At 49.5% G+C, this 12773-nt stretch overlaps 1 protein-coding gene across 5 annotated transcripts in view; it reads right to left on the bottom strand.

Moving 5' to 3' along the window:
• Positions 1 to 12773, bottom strand: part of PAK3 (p21 protein (Cdc42/Rac)-activated kinase 3) — a 227842-nt gene that overhangs the window by 92062 nt on the left and 123007 nt on the right. Inside the window, exons 1-4 of one of the 5 annotated variants that reach the window (XM_004685712.2) lie at positions 12694 to 12773; positions 11669 to 11733; positions 11439 to 11548; positions 6368 to 6515 (exon numbers count right to left, since the gene is read on the bottom strand). The exons of 1 other annotated variant lie outside the window; for it this stretch is intronic. The gene's annotated coding sequence lies outside the window, so the exon portion shown is untranslated. The remainder of the gene's footprint in view (positions 1 to 6367; positions 6516 to 11438; positions 11549 to 11668; positions 11734 to 12693) is intronic. 3 more of the 5 variants (XM_012727147.1, XM_012727145.1, XM_012727146.1) reach the window with 3 other exon arrangements.

Raw genomic sequence — 12773 nt, 5'->3', positions numbered from 1 at the left:
CAAGAATTATGCTCAATCCAAACAGCTCTTATTAGTTAGCTGTAGCTCCAAATGTCTTTGCCAAACACAGTTGTATATATTCCATCTGGATGGATACTTTCTCAGCCTTGCACTGCTGCTAATCAGCTTTGTGGTCTTGGATACATCCCTTGCGCCTCTGCATGTCTCTTCTCATGTAGAAAAAGTGACCCCTTTCACCAAGAGGTGGGGAAAACCAAATACCCACATGGGGCATCTACTTTGAAGAAATTTAAGATATTTTACCAATAGATATTTACAATAATTGCCACAGATTTCACAAACCATAAACAAGATCGCCATCATTCACAGAGATCTTATTATGTCCCAGGCACTCCACTCATGGTCAAGTTCGTGTAACTTGCGTTACCACATGAGGTACTATTACATTTCCATTTTACATATGAAATTGCTCTTCAGAAATATCAGATCACTGTCAAGGTTGCAGAGCCAGTAAGTAGAAGCGTAAGACCATGCTATCCCATGTCCATGGGACTCCCAAGCCCAGGCTTCCTCCATGCACAGCAGTTTGGTATATGCTACACCCCCAGTCACTGACAGGTTGTGTTTGGACACAAACATTCTAAGTTAACTGTACCTCTGCTGTGATGTCTGGGACCAAAGCCCAGAATTGAGCTCACCTTCTGCCCACAAAGCAGACATTTCACGGTGAGGAACAAGGGCAGAGGAAAGCCTGTGGCCACACAGCAGAATGCTGGCCCTACCAGCATCAGGAGTGTCTTGCATTCCATCTCACCAAGTTTCTGCACCAGCAAATGGAGGTACCAACACTGAGGGCTTTGTGAGTTCAAGGAGAAAGTTGTGGGGCTAGAGGAGACACTGATATGAACAAGAAACTGTTGCAGTATTGGCCAAACACGCCCTAAAACCTCAGGAATTGAGGAAACTCCCCATGTGGTAATTCTATTTTTCACTCATCTTTATGCTACAAAGAACCACACTGTTAACTATTATCCCAGGGTTCTGTCTCTTTCAGGCACTACCATTACCTCAAAGGGCTGTGTGAGGAAGATAAGTTTGTTCCTTTGTTGAGCATTTACTATAGGCCAGACATCATGCTAAATGCTTTCAGGTATTATCTCATTACAAACTCACAATAACTCCGCGAGGTAGATGACATTAGTGTCACTACCATTTTAGAGGTAAGAAAACTGAAGCTTACAGAAGATACATAATTGACTCAAGCATCCAGGTAGGAAGTGGCTAAACTGGGATACAAATGTTGGTGTAGCTGAATCCAAAGGTTTTGCTAATGGATGGGTGGTCTGTTAACTATTTTTGAATAGTATAAAACATACAGATTCAGGAGGTGTGTGGGGGAGGTGTCCTCATCTAGCATTTCTCACAACATTCAAGCAGACTCAGGCAGGTGCATTTGTACTGCCAGCCCTGCAAATTATGAAAGGTGCATTTAATGAGTCTTGATGAGACAAACTTATCAAGTATAAGTCTGCCAGGTTATATGCCAAAAGCTATATCCTGGAGGAGGTGGTCTAAGCTAGCTTTTCTTCCTTTGCCTTAGGCCCAGATACAAAGTACTCTGCTACGCAATCTACCAGAGAGATGACACAGCCCCGCAGTGAGCAATGTCTATGAGGAAGTTTGCTTGGGGCAGTGGCTCCCTTAAAATCCTGGCTGCTCTAAATGTGGCATGCTCCCAACCACTCATGGGTTTTCAGGGCCCCAAAAGCCTGTAGAACACAGGACAGCATGAGATTTCTCTGATCCCAACTTCCCAGACTACCGCCTTATACTACCATTTCATGAGGACTTCGTTGTTCCCACTGACATGGAAGAATCTCAAGCACAAAATGTGGGCCTCTCACACACCTGAATCTCCCTTGGGCCTAGCACTCTGAAGAGCCCTTAGAAGATTCTCAATCTGAGTTACTAATGCCATTGACATTCTAGAACTGAGTCTGTCCTGACGATTCACTCCTTTCCGTTTCTTAATTGAGTATAACAACTGGCTGCTCTGGGCACGGACAGAATTAAGCATTGAAAATCCATAGCAGGCAAGAGGATGTGATCCTTGTTAGCAAAGTTCACCAGCTAATGGCAGGCAGCAGTGGGTTGGCTGGTCTTCCAGAATATAGGGTCTTCCCCATAGAACCCCTAGCAATGGCAGTTTGGACCTATTTTGCATTAGTTTTTACCCCAGTGGGAACCCACTAGGGAAGTGACAGTCTATGGAGGCTCCAACAAGGGTCCTTCATGTCCCCAAGACTCTGGAAGGGAAACAAGGACGCCCATGGCTCTGGCATCGGCTTCCTGACTCACTCAGGTTTTTGTCTTCCTTTTTCTTTTAACCCTCTTGCAAGGAAATCTATAGTTTGTCCAGGATGTTGGGAACTTTCTTCAGCTTGTCTTTACCCACACCAACTGAGAAATTTCCTCTGCTGACTTGTTAGTAACAGCTGTTGAAATTCCAGCGAGGTCTATGTATGCAAAAGTACACTCACAACAGAAATTTACTTTATCATCCAGCGAGCTCATTAACCTCTTATTTCTCTTTCTCAAATACCATGTGTCAGGGCTGACAGGGTGTTAAGCAGATCCAGCTAGATTAGAGGAGCCTGCTGGAAGCAGGCCTGCCCTTTCTGTATGTCATAGCAACAAGCAATTCCAGGTTGTAATCATAAAGTTGGAGACAAGTATTTATGCATAGGAAACCATTGAGAGTGTGTAGAGAAACACGTTCTTCTACTTCCCCTCCCTTGGGAGCAAAAGAAAATGGCAAGTGAAGCCATAAACTTCAAGAAAATAAGTACACCACCTAAACCCCAACTTCTTTGGAAGAACTCGCTGAAGTTCTTTCAGAGGTAATGTCTATAAAAAAAAGAAACTATGAGAAAAGGGTATAAAACTCAATTTGTTGGTTTGAGTTTATTTTTTGGATCCTAGACATAAATTTCAATCCTTTCTGCCCTGAGAAGACCAAGTCCCAAGTCCTCCTGACATGCTGAAAATGACACTCTTCCTTTGCCCGCTGATTGTTGGAAAGCCTGTGAGCTGGGGCGAGGGGAGCAGGAGCGGCAAGTAGGAAAAAAACAATGGTGATTGTGATGATGGACTCTGGGCATGACAGTGTGTGTGTCAGTGCTAAGGTGTGTGACTGTGACAATGGTCATGTGTGGACATCGTTTGTGCATGCTCACTAGACGCATGTGTGAATCAGTGTGAGAAGATATGGGGTGATGGGGCTTATACTACCTCAGTGAAGGCTTTAAGTCTGTGCCAGACGTAAGTATGTGGCAGGGGCAATATGCCCATGGAAGAATCCAGGTGAGAGTCCACAGCAGTTCTGGAGCATGCACTGTCAGTCAGGGTATTTGTGAACCAGGGTCAGCTCTGGCACTTGGGGCAGAGTGAGCTCTTGTATAGTGTGTGGCAGGATGTGGCACGGTGAAGCTCAGCCTGAGTGTGAGTCTTCTGTGGCCCTACACAGGTGGTAACGCTGTCCGTGTGTGAGGACCGTGTGTGTATTTACATAGGCTCACTGTGACCATGTGGATTATGTGGGTCACTGCGGTGCCAGGTAAGGGAGGTCGGGGAATGTGCCAACTGTGCCACTCCATGAGTTTCAGTGTGAGTGTGTGTAGCCATGTGGTTGAGGAGATGTCAGCACGAGAGAGGGCATGTGGAAGAACGTGAAGCTGGGAAGAAATCGTGCCACTGTGAATACTTGTAACGAGTGAGCAAGAGCTGGAGCATGAGGGGGTACACGCACAGACATCAGTGCGAGAGTGCCCCTGTCTATGGGATTGTGTAGGGCGTCCATGGTTGTGAATGGAAGAGGAAGTGAAACTGCAAGAGTACACGCATGAACAACATGGGTTCCAGAAGCGTGAATGTGAACCTGTGTGAGCTCCGAGTGTGAGTGCTTAGGCGGATGTATCAGAGTGCATCAGGGTGACTGTGCCAGTGTGTGTGGCTGTGTCTGAGCAGGAGAGCAGGATGCTGTGCACCAGTCTAAAGTCTGAGCTCATGCAAAAGAAAGGATATGAGGATCTGTGCCCGACTGGTGGAGAGCACAACTATGTATTGCTGTGAAGGTGAAGGCATGCATGTGAACGTGTGTCAAAATGAGTGTTTCCCTGTGTAAACGTGATTATGTGTGAATGACAGGTAGCAATATTGTGTCAGTGTAGTCTAGGAGTGCAAAAATGTGCAATTCTGAATGGACATGTGCAAGAAAGTATAAAGTAGAAATGAGTGAGATGGTGCTCACACTGTGAACACGTGAACATATGAGCATGTGTGCACGTGTGCATCCCTGTGATGATTTAAGACATGGAAATGGGCAACTCTGAGGGGGAAAGAGAGACATCAGTGCAAACGGGCTGCAGTGTATGCAATGAAGGGCCCGTCTGACTGCATGAGAATCCAGCAGGGCAAAGCCAACCTGTGCATATGATTGCAGAAGAAGTTGAGGGTTGACAGTCACTGTGTCATTCGAATGGATGTGAGTGCATGAGAATGCAGAAAGAACAAAATGCCAGTGGGTGAGAACTGAACGAGAGGGTGGGGTGAATGGCAAGCGTGCGTCAGTGAGGAAATGCGACTGTCGGTCTCTAAGTGGTGTGTTTGTAAAGATTGTGTGTGAAGGAGGAAGAGAGACTGTCACTATGAGTGTGTCCAGGGTGAAAAGCAGGTTAGTCAAGAAGGTAAACAGGACTGTGTGACTGTGTGAGGGTAAGCGAGCGTGCTTGTGAGTGTGGGAGGTGTAAGCACAGAAGGGCACCAGGCCAACTTGGAAGGCTGAGAAACTCCGGGAAGCACCCTTCCTCCCAGGGCCACAGCCATGTGCCCAGTTACAGGCAAATGGCTTAGCCTCTCAACTTCTGTCTCCTCTTGGTGAAAGCAGTGGTATTGCCTACCCTGAGCTAGTATCACCTTTATAATCAGAAACAAAACCGGCAACTATTACAATACCTACCTTGCAGAGTTACTGGAGGATCAAATGAACTCATGTATGTAAACTGCCTAGCACAGTAGACGCTGACACCAATGGACAATAAATACAATTATTATGGTCGCCATCAAAGGATACCCAGGAGAGATCCAGGGGCTCGCTTCTTACTTTAGTTGGTTCTAGTTACCTTCTGTCAGTCAAGGTCTATAGAGGATCCCCTACCAGAGCATCTCTAGAAAGCTGAATGCATCAGTATCTGCAAGGCTGTAATTTCATACCTCAGGTTCACAGCCGAAGCTCTGGAGCTTGCCCTCCATGAGAAGGCATTGCAGAAACACCTGCCACTGAGCTGTGTCCTCTGTGTTCAGGACAGACTCAGTGGGGAAGGGAACTGCACCACACATTCCTTGTTTGGATTTTGTTTAGTATGCTTGTTTTTCCTTTTGGGTGGGATGTTAGAAGTTTCTGACTTGGGCATATGAGAAATGCCTACATAAATGGCAGAGACATACAGAAGAACAGACAAAGACACAGAGAGGGAAAGGTACAAACAAGTAGCTGAACAGATGAAGCTATAATGGCTGCCTGAGAGGCAAGGAAATGGGGATTTGATAAGAGAAGCAGACCAAGAAACCAAATTGAAGTGGCAAGAAGAGAGGGGTAGATCCAAGTCAAAAGGCTGAATGGGGATTGTCACACCTTTGCAATGGAGACAAGAGACCCTTGAGATCTAGTCCCTACCCCTGAAAAGTCCAGTTTGCCTACCAACATGAATATGCCAGGAACCAGGGGGAAATTCTTTAAAACAACAGAGCAAGGGATATAGCATGTGCTACATACTTGAGCTGAAAAGCTGGGGGTCAGGGGGAGAGTGCCTCCTAGTTGGGTGAGAGCAGGAAGGTTCTGGAAAGTTTTGGAAGGCTCAAAGTAAGCCTGCCAAGTCCAGAAGCTCGGATGGGTGCAGTAGGGCTAGGTTTTGAATAGGAAGGTAAAATTAAGGCTATGGGGAGTAGGTATTGCAGGAACCAATTGGAAAATTTGTGGCACATGGCTGAAATGCTACTTTGACAAGTGGAAAGCAGGAGGAAAGGAAAGAACAGGTTGGTGGAAAGCATGTCTATGACACTTTTCAGATGGAGCTTGACATTTGCCAAGGACTTGACAATGACTATTAGATTGTTTCTCCTACTCATCCCAGGATGTAGGTCAAGGCTGTCATTTCCATGTTAAGGACAGGGGAACTGAGAGACCAAGGGCAACCAGACAGGGCAGAATCCCCTGGAAATTAGGGGCCATGCCCTGGGTGGTAAGGCCTACGCAGGATCTTAGATTGGGGGGGGGGTTCTGTTGGGAAGGTGGCATTTACCTGGATTTGGAGATCCCTAACTCCCTGCCCTGGAGTCCATTACTCACCTCACAGCGCCACTGCTGCAGGACCTCAGCACAGGCGGGTACTGCCCATGAGAAGGGGCCGGGCTGCCTTCAGCTCCGATGGACTGGGTGCTGGGCACACCAGCTGCCACAAGATGTAGGGACTCAGCTGCTTTTTCTTGGGGGAAACCTGCCGAGAGAAGCATTGTGGGGGAGCAGGAACCTCTTTCCCCACCTGCTACTACTCCCTCATCCAAACTCCCAAACATCACAAACACTGCAGTAAATTTCAGAAAATCCCCTAAGGAGACAGAATCAGAGTCAGAGGCGAGAAGTGTAAACAAGCATTGTTACGTAGGAGTATAGAAAGGGCATTGAACTGGGAGCTTCCAACTGAGAACCGCTGACACTTCACTACCCTGGAGTGCCTGACAGTCGTGTGGAAAAGGCCTGTCCCTGCTCACCTTGGACAAGTGTTGGGAGGACTCAATCAAATATGACACATGTGAAATGTCTGCAGAGCTGAGCAAAGTACAATGGCGAATCTTCCCCAGGACCTGGCACCACTGTTCAGTTTATTTCCTCCCTCAAGTCCCTGTCTTCAACTTCATTTCCCTTCTCAACCACCTCCACTGGGGGCTGGGGTGGGCGGGCTCTGAGTGCCCCCCCTTTGCTATCCTCTCTCAGCTCCCGAAGGCCTCAACCTCTGACCCTAACTGAAACCTCCTCTTGCCTTCCACCAATCACTTGGAAGTTGTCTTCACAGTCTCCCAAGATTTATTTGGGTGCACGTGCACTTTTTTTGGGTGATTACAATTTGCCTTATCTTCCCCAGGTGGGTTTCCATACAAAATCATGAAAGAAATAGGGTCTCCCTTCTTCCTCTCCTTACCATCACCTGAGCCCCTCAAGGAAAAGACTGGATTTTATTCAACAGGCCGCCAAACTCTGCAATCCCTCATACCTTGCTCCTGCTTTTCTCTGTGGTGTCTATCCTAGAGGCAGAGGTGTCTCTAAAGTAAGCAGCTCCTCTGTGTAACTCCCAATCAGGGCAGATTCAAGATAACAAACATTCTGCAAGAGGATTCTAGATTGTACAGAGTCCTAATCCAAAAACATGGACAGACGATGCATGAATGACTATCTAAAGGTGGGGGTATCAAAACTAAGTTTCATACAGCCAAGGAAAGCCCCACAGTTCCATTTCTCCTCAAATAAAAAGACCAAACCATATCCCAGACCTGCCACTCACTGATGGAAGACTCCAGAGCACTGCTGTTCTCCAGCACTGCTGGCATTCCCTGTGTGCTTCCCTCTACACACTCTAAGAAGCCTTGCCAAATACCACCCACTGCACCTCTGTGTGGCGTCCCTCCCACCCCTCGTGAGCTCATTATGCAAAGGCTGGTGGGTGGGTGGGAGAATGTGGGCTGCCCAAGCACCAGAGAGGCAGGGCTCAAGATGAATGGCCACAGGAAGCCCCAGTCCATCTCCGAGACTGAGAGCTAGTCTCAGGCAGGCAGCATGCAGTCAAGGAGGTGGGAACTGGTGCTAGAAAGCTGGAGAGGCAAGGGAGATGCACCATACTGTGCTGACCATGCGCCTCCAGGTTTCTGAGCAAGAGCTTTCTTTAGGCCTCCATCCACTTGCCCTCAGTGGCTTATTAACCTGTGGGAGGTCGCTGCCACGCCACCAGGTGCACAGGTGCAGCCAGAGCAGGTGTAACTGGCAGGATACAAGGCTCCAGTTGCTGGCCGCACTCCTTATGTGTGTCTAGGAATAGGCTCTGCTGGGGATATAGCCTTCAGATGAGCACATATGGGGTCAAACCCTGGACTCCCTGGCATCTGTGTGCCTCTGTACCTTGTGTAGCTATACAGTGTTACGTGTCAAGCCTGTATCATGTTGAGTTTGCACGCAGTCATGTTTACATCATGTTCACACCATGTTTTTAGGTGTGTGCTGTGGCAGTGCCATGACGTGTTGCACCAAGGGTCTGCACTGGGCTGCAGGTGTTAAGTCTACATTGTGCTGTATGCATGCCATGTGCCTAATCCACACTGTGTCCTATGTCTGAGCCACTCAGTACTGTGTTGTGCGTCTATAATGCCTTGGAGAGTCTGTACCTGTGGCTTAGCCAACTGCTGGAGGCAGTGGGCAGGACCAAGACAACATCTTGTGTCCATCAGCACCCCAGACTTGCTTCTTTCCAGCAGCTGTCTAGGGATGAGAAGTGCCACCCTGCTGTGGGGCAGAGGGCTTTCTCCACCACAGCATGTTTCCAAGACAGGGCCTAGCCCAGCACTGAAGACAGCTGGGAAAGGAGTTGCGGAACCTTTCATGGGTCCAAAGAAGGAAACTGGGAAGATGGCTCACTCTCTCTATTCCTAACCCCACCTATATTTAAGAAGAGCCCGCAGAAAGCTGCAGCTGCCTGAATCTCTTTATGCCAACAGAAGGACCAGTCCTCCCCTACCGGGAATAACAGCTGTGCCAGGGGTGAGCACTGCAGTTAGCATAGGATGCATGAGGGGCGCTGCCAAAAGCGTGCCTCTTGCAGTCACTAGAGGGCGCGGTTGCGCTGACTGTTAGGGGTAGTGTCTGTTCAGGAAGCAGAATTACAAAAATAAATAAAGACCTACCTGGCTCAAGGGAGATGGAGGAGAAAGATAAAAGAATCTACACTCTCAAGCCAGGCCCTTCCTCCAGTCTCACCCCTATTCCTTCAGGGCCACTAGTGAATACCTGTACTGCTTAGATCTGTTATTTCACCCCACCCTTACAGCTTATCAGGGTCTTGGTTATATAGGTCCCCAGTAGAGTCTTCATTTGGGCTTCTTTTCTCCTGTCTGTTCCCTATATCACAATGAAGTATATGTAGAGGCACACTGCTGAAAGATGAAATGTGCATAGAATTTGCACATTTATTTTATATTGTTTCCCAAATTGGAAGGCATACCCAAAAGAATGTGATTTAGATGAGTAAATTGGGAGGGGAAGAGGAAGTCCCTTAGTGGACCTGTCTTCGTTACCAGAAAACAAATGGATCTGCATCCTGAAATGTCATGACCATCTCAGAAACCACCTCACTAACTTTATCATTTGAAACACAAGGAAACTAATCCCCAGAGAAAGGCAGAGACATTCAGACCAGAATGCCTGACTTCCGACTCTCCACTGTACAGGGATCATCCCATACCTGGTCCTGGTCGTTTAGCCCCTAAATTCCTTCTGTCTCCCAATACAAGCCCTACCTACCTCACCCATAATCTGGGGGTTCCCCTCCCAAAAAATCCTATTCCATCTCAGAGATCAGTTACCCAGGACTCTCAGGGACCACACTTTCGGAAAGACTTCCCCTCCCCACCAGTAAAGTGTTGCTCTCTTTCCAGTCTTCAAGGCCCACCTCCCGCATTTTGCTTCCCACACCCAGACCCAGAGTAGTTGTCATTTTGCTCATCACATCCCCTGGGTGCAGGACAGATTGCCCCAAACTGCAGATAATTGACCTGGTGTGCAGGTCAGACACAGACCCATTGCATTGATTCACACTTCCTATTAAATCCCCATTAGGCTATATAAGTGACTCCAGTAATCAGGGCATATTTAAATACAAGGTCAAGAAGCACAGTAGGAAGCAGCACATTTCTGAGGGTAAATGGAAAAGGCCTGGCAGACCCAGGGGTTCATCTGGGTCTCTGGTATCCCTAAACATGTCTTACATGTATGGCTAGTACTTGATCTGAGGCTGGGGCTTCACACCTGAAATGGAGGACACAGGCCTGGCCCACCGTTATGCGCCCCTTTCTGCCCCCTGCTGGAGAAACCGCAGAGTGCCCAGTTGGCTGGGGACTGCACACCAGGCCCTGCCCTCCTCTGACAGGTGGAGAGGGTGAGGGACTGCAGGGCATTTGAGGTTAAAGATGCACCCCAGATGCCAGCTGCACTTACCTTCTAGGACAGTGGTTTTTCTTCTCCCTTGTTTGCACCAAGTCCCCATGGTCCCAGGGGGAACGAGGGCTTTTTTTTTTTGAGCACAGGTTCAATAACCCGCGCCTGGCCCACCCCATGTAAAAGCAATTAACCTACCTGTCTTGGCCAGATTCAAAGCTCCCTCCACTCCCCTTTGGGGCCCTGACCCCCCCCCCACTCCCTTCTCCTTACCCAGGAGGAAAGAGCTGGTTGTTGAAGCTGCTGCTCATCGAGTCTCTTCTCCTTGCCTTGACCAAAGCTACTGGCTCCTGAAGGGGTGGGGGGGGGGGTTTACACAGGTGGGAATGCTATTGATACCCTAAATATCAAGAAATGGTGCTTCTAAGTCTGGGCTGAGCCACAGGTGCCTCGACCATCACCATTTCCCCTGAGAAATCAGGACTTTCTGGTTCCTGGTTAAGACTATAACTTTTTGTCTTTTCCTACCTACTGCTTTGTCCTGTCTGGTCCATCTGGTCTTACCTCCCTACGCATCTGAATTCTCGATCTGGTCTTTTATTTTTGCCTTGGCTATCCTGTCTGGCCTCATAGTGGCTAAGCCTCTGCCCTCAGAGTAGCTGAGTCTTTGATGGGGGCAGTACCTCGCCATCCCCCAATATTCCTCGTTTCCCTCATGGCCACATCCACGCCCCTCTCTGGCCCTCCAGGTCATCAGTGAGCTTGCTCACTCAATTCCACTCCAACCAGCAAATCTGCAACCTGTAGGAATGGCCAGCTAGTGGGAATGTCTCTAGAGTGTTAGTGTCCGCTTGCCTGAACCTGTCACATGTGAACATCCTTTTTCTGTTAGGCCGCTCCTAGGAAGCGCACTCGCCTGCTTGGAGGGTTGGATCCTTGACTCGCCAAGGTCCTTTTAGTTGGAGATTCTCAGCAGTCGGCTGCTGTCACCCAGCATGTACACGAGTCTCTTCCCATTTTGCTTCTTTCATGGGAGAAAGGAGTATGACATTTGTATCCATAAACAGGCTTACCAGGTTCTCTTGACAAGCCCAGGCCTGTTAGTCATCCACTACCACATTAAACCCCTAAGCCCAAAGGTGTCCCTGATTAGGGGCCTCAAGGACCAAATCAGACCTGCCCAATGATAATTCTGCAAATGGTCCAGTGAAAATGCACTGACCTTTATACCTCGGTCATCCCAGAACGGGGCCACAGTGCTGTCACCAACAGGAATGGACCTCCTTCTGTTCCACCACCTCAGATAGCCATACAGCTGGCCTGGATTTGACTCTGCAAAACCATGGGGGGGAAGCAAGACTAACATGGCTAAAGGCTTCCCTGTTGAAAGCCATTTTTGCAAAATAGCACTGCATCCGCCCCCTTCATGCACCCCAAAGCCAAGCCACTCACCCTTCTCTCCTTCGCTCCTACAGACCACAGCCCAGAACCCTCAGTTCAGAGTCTGGCACTGGATTCTGGAAGGTGGGACCAAAAAAAAAAAAAAACACACACACGCACGCACGCACACACACACAAATAAGTGGGGCCACTGGCTCCCTCCTTACAGGCAGGCACCGCCCTCCCGCTGCTCCCCCACTCCACCCCTCAACCTAGGAAAGGCAAAACCCAGTAGAGCCAGACTAAAAAATTTCAACCCTCCCTTTCATCTTGTTAGAGCCAGGTCACAAATAGGGCCATACTCGTGCCAACTGAGGGGTCAGGGAATGGGGGCCAGTGGATTCAATGACCCTATTCCCCAGACAAAGACAAAGGCCAACTGAGGGACCCTGGGCTTTCTAGGGACATTATTGCATCATTCCAATTCCCACTGGAGAAAAGAATCCCCCTGTCATTACCCAGCCCCACCAAATAAAAAAAGGGGAGGGGGAGAAAGGCAAAAACAGGGCAAGGCTCCCGTTTAGGAAAATCGTTACTTTTTCTTTTTGCTCGGGTCTGGCTACCCACTCCCCTCCCACAGCTGTGACCTGCTGGGGCGCGGCCACACCCCCTGCCCTTCTGGGCGGGGGGTGGGGCTGGGGGGGGGTGTCTGCTGTCGCAGCTACAGTGGCTGGGGGAGTGGAGGGGAAGACCATCTGAGACCTACAGGCTGACGTAGGTTTGAGGGCGGATTTTGCCTTAAGCGGCCCAGGAGCAGCCCGCGTCAGCGAGTCCGCGACCCCGCGAAGGGCCCCAGCCCTCCCCGCAGGGCCCTGACACACCCACTTGTCCGCGCTAGCGAACCGAGAAGCGGCCGAGAGCGCGCCAGGTCTCAGGGCTCCAGGGGAGCCACGTAAGGGGCTGGAGGCTGGGGCGCTGCCAGAGCGGGAGGGGGGCCCAGGCCCGCAGCACATCTGTCCGACAGCCTAGCAGCGGCGCCCAGCCGCCCCCCACCCCCGTCCCCGAGCCGGCTGGGCGCCGCAAGTCGCGGGATTTACCTGCCACGGGTCCAGCCACCCAGTCCAGACCTTTCCTCTACCTCCGAGCGCTTGGGCTGGCGGGGCTGGGGAGCCGCCGC

The sequence above is a fragment of the Condylura cristata genome, unplaced genomic scaffold (genome assembly GCF_000260355.1).
Source record: "Condylura cristata isolate star-nosed mole 26May11 unplaced genomic scaffold, ConCri1.0 scaffold00019, whole genome shotgun sequence".
Taxonomy (NCBI): domain Eukaryota; kingdom Metazoa; phylum Chordata; class Mammalia; order Eulipotyphla; family Talpidae; genus Condylura; species Condylura cristata.
Note: the sequence above shows the minus strand (reverse complement) of the source record. Positions and strands in the feature narration are given on the sequence as shown.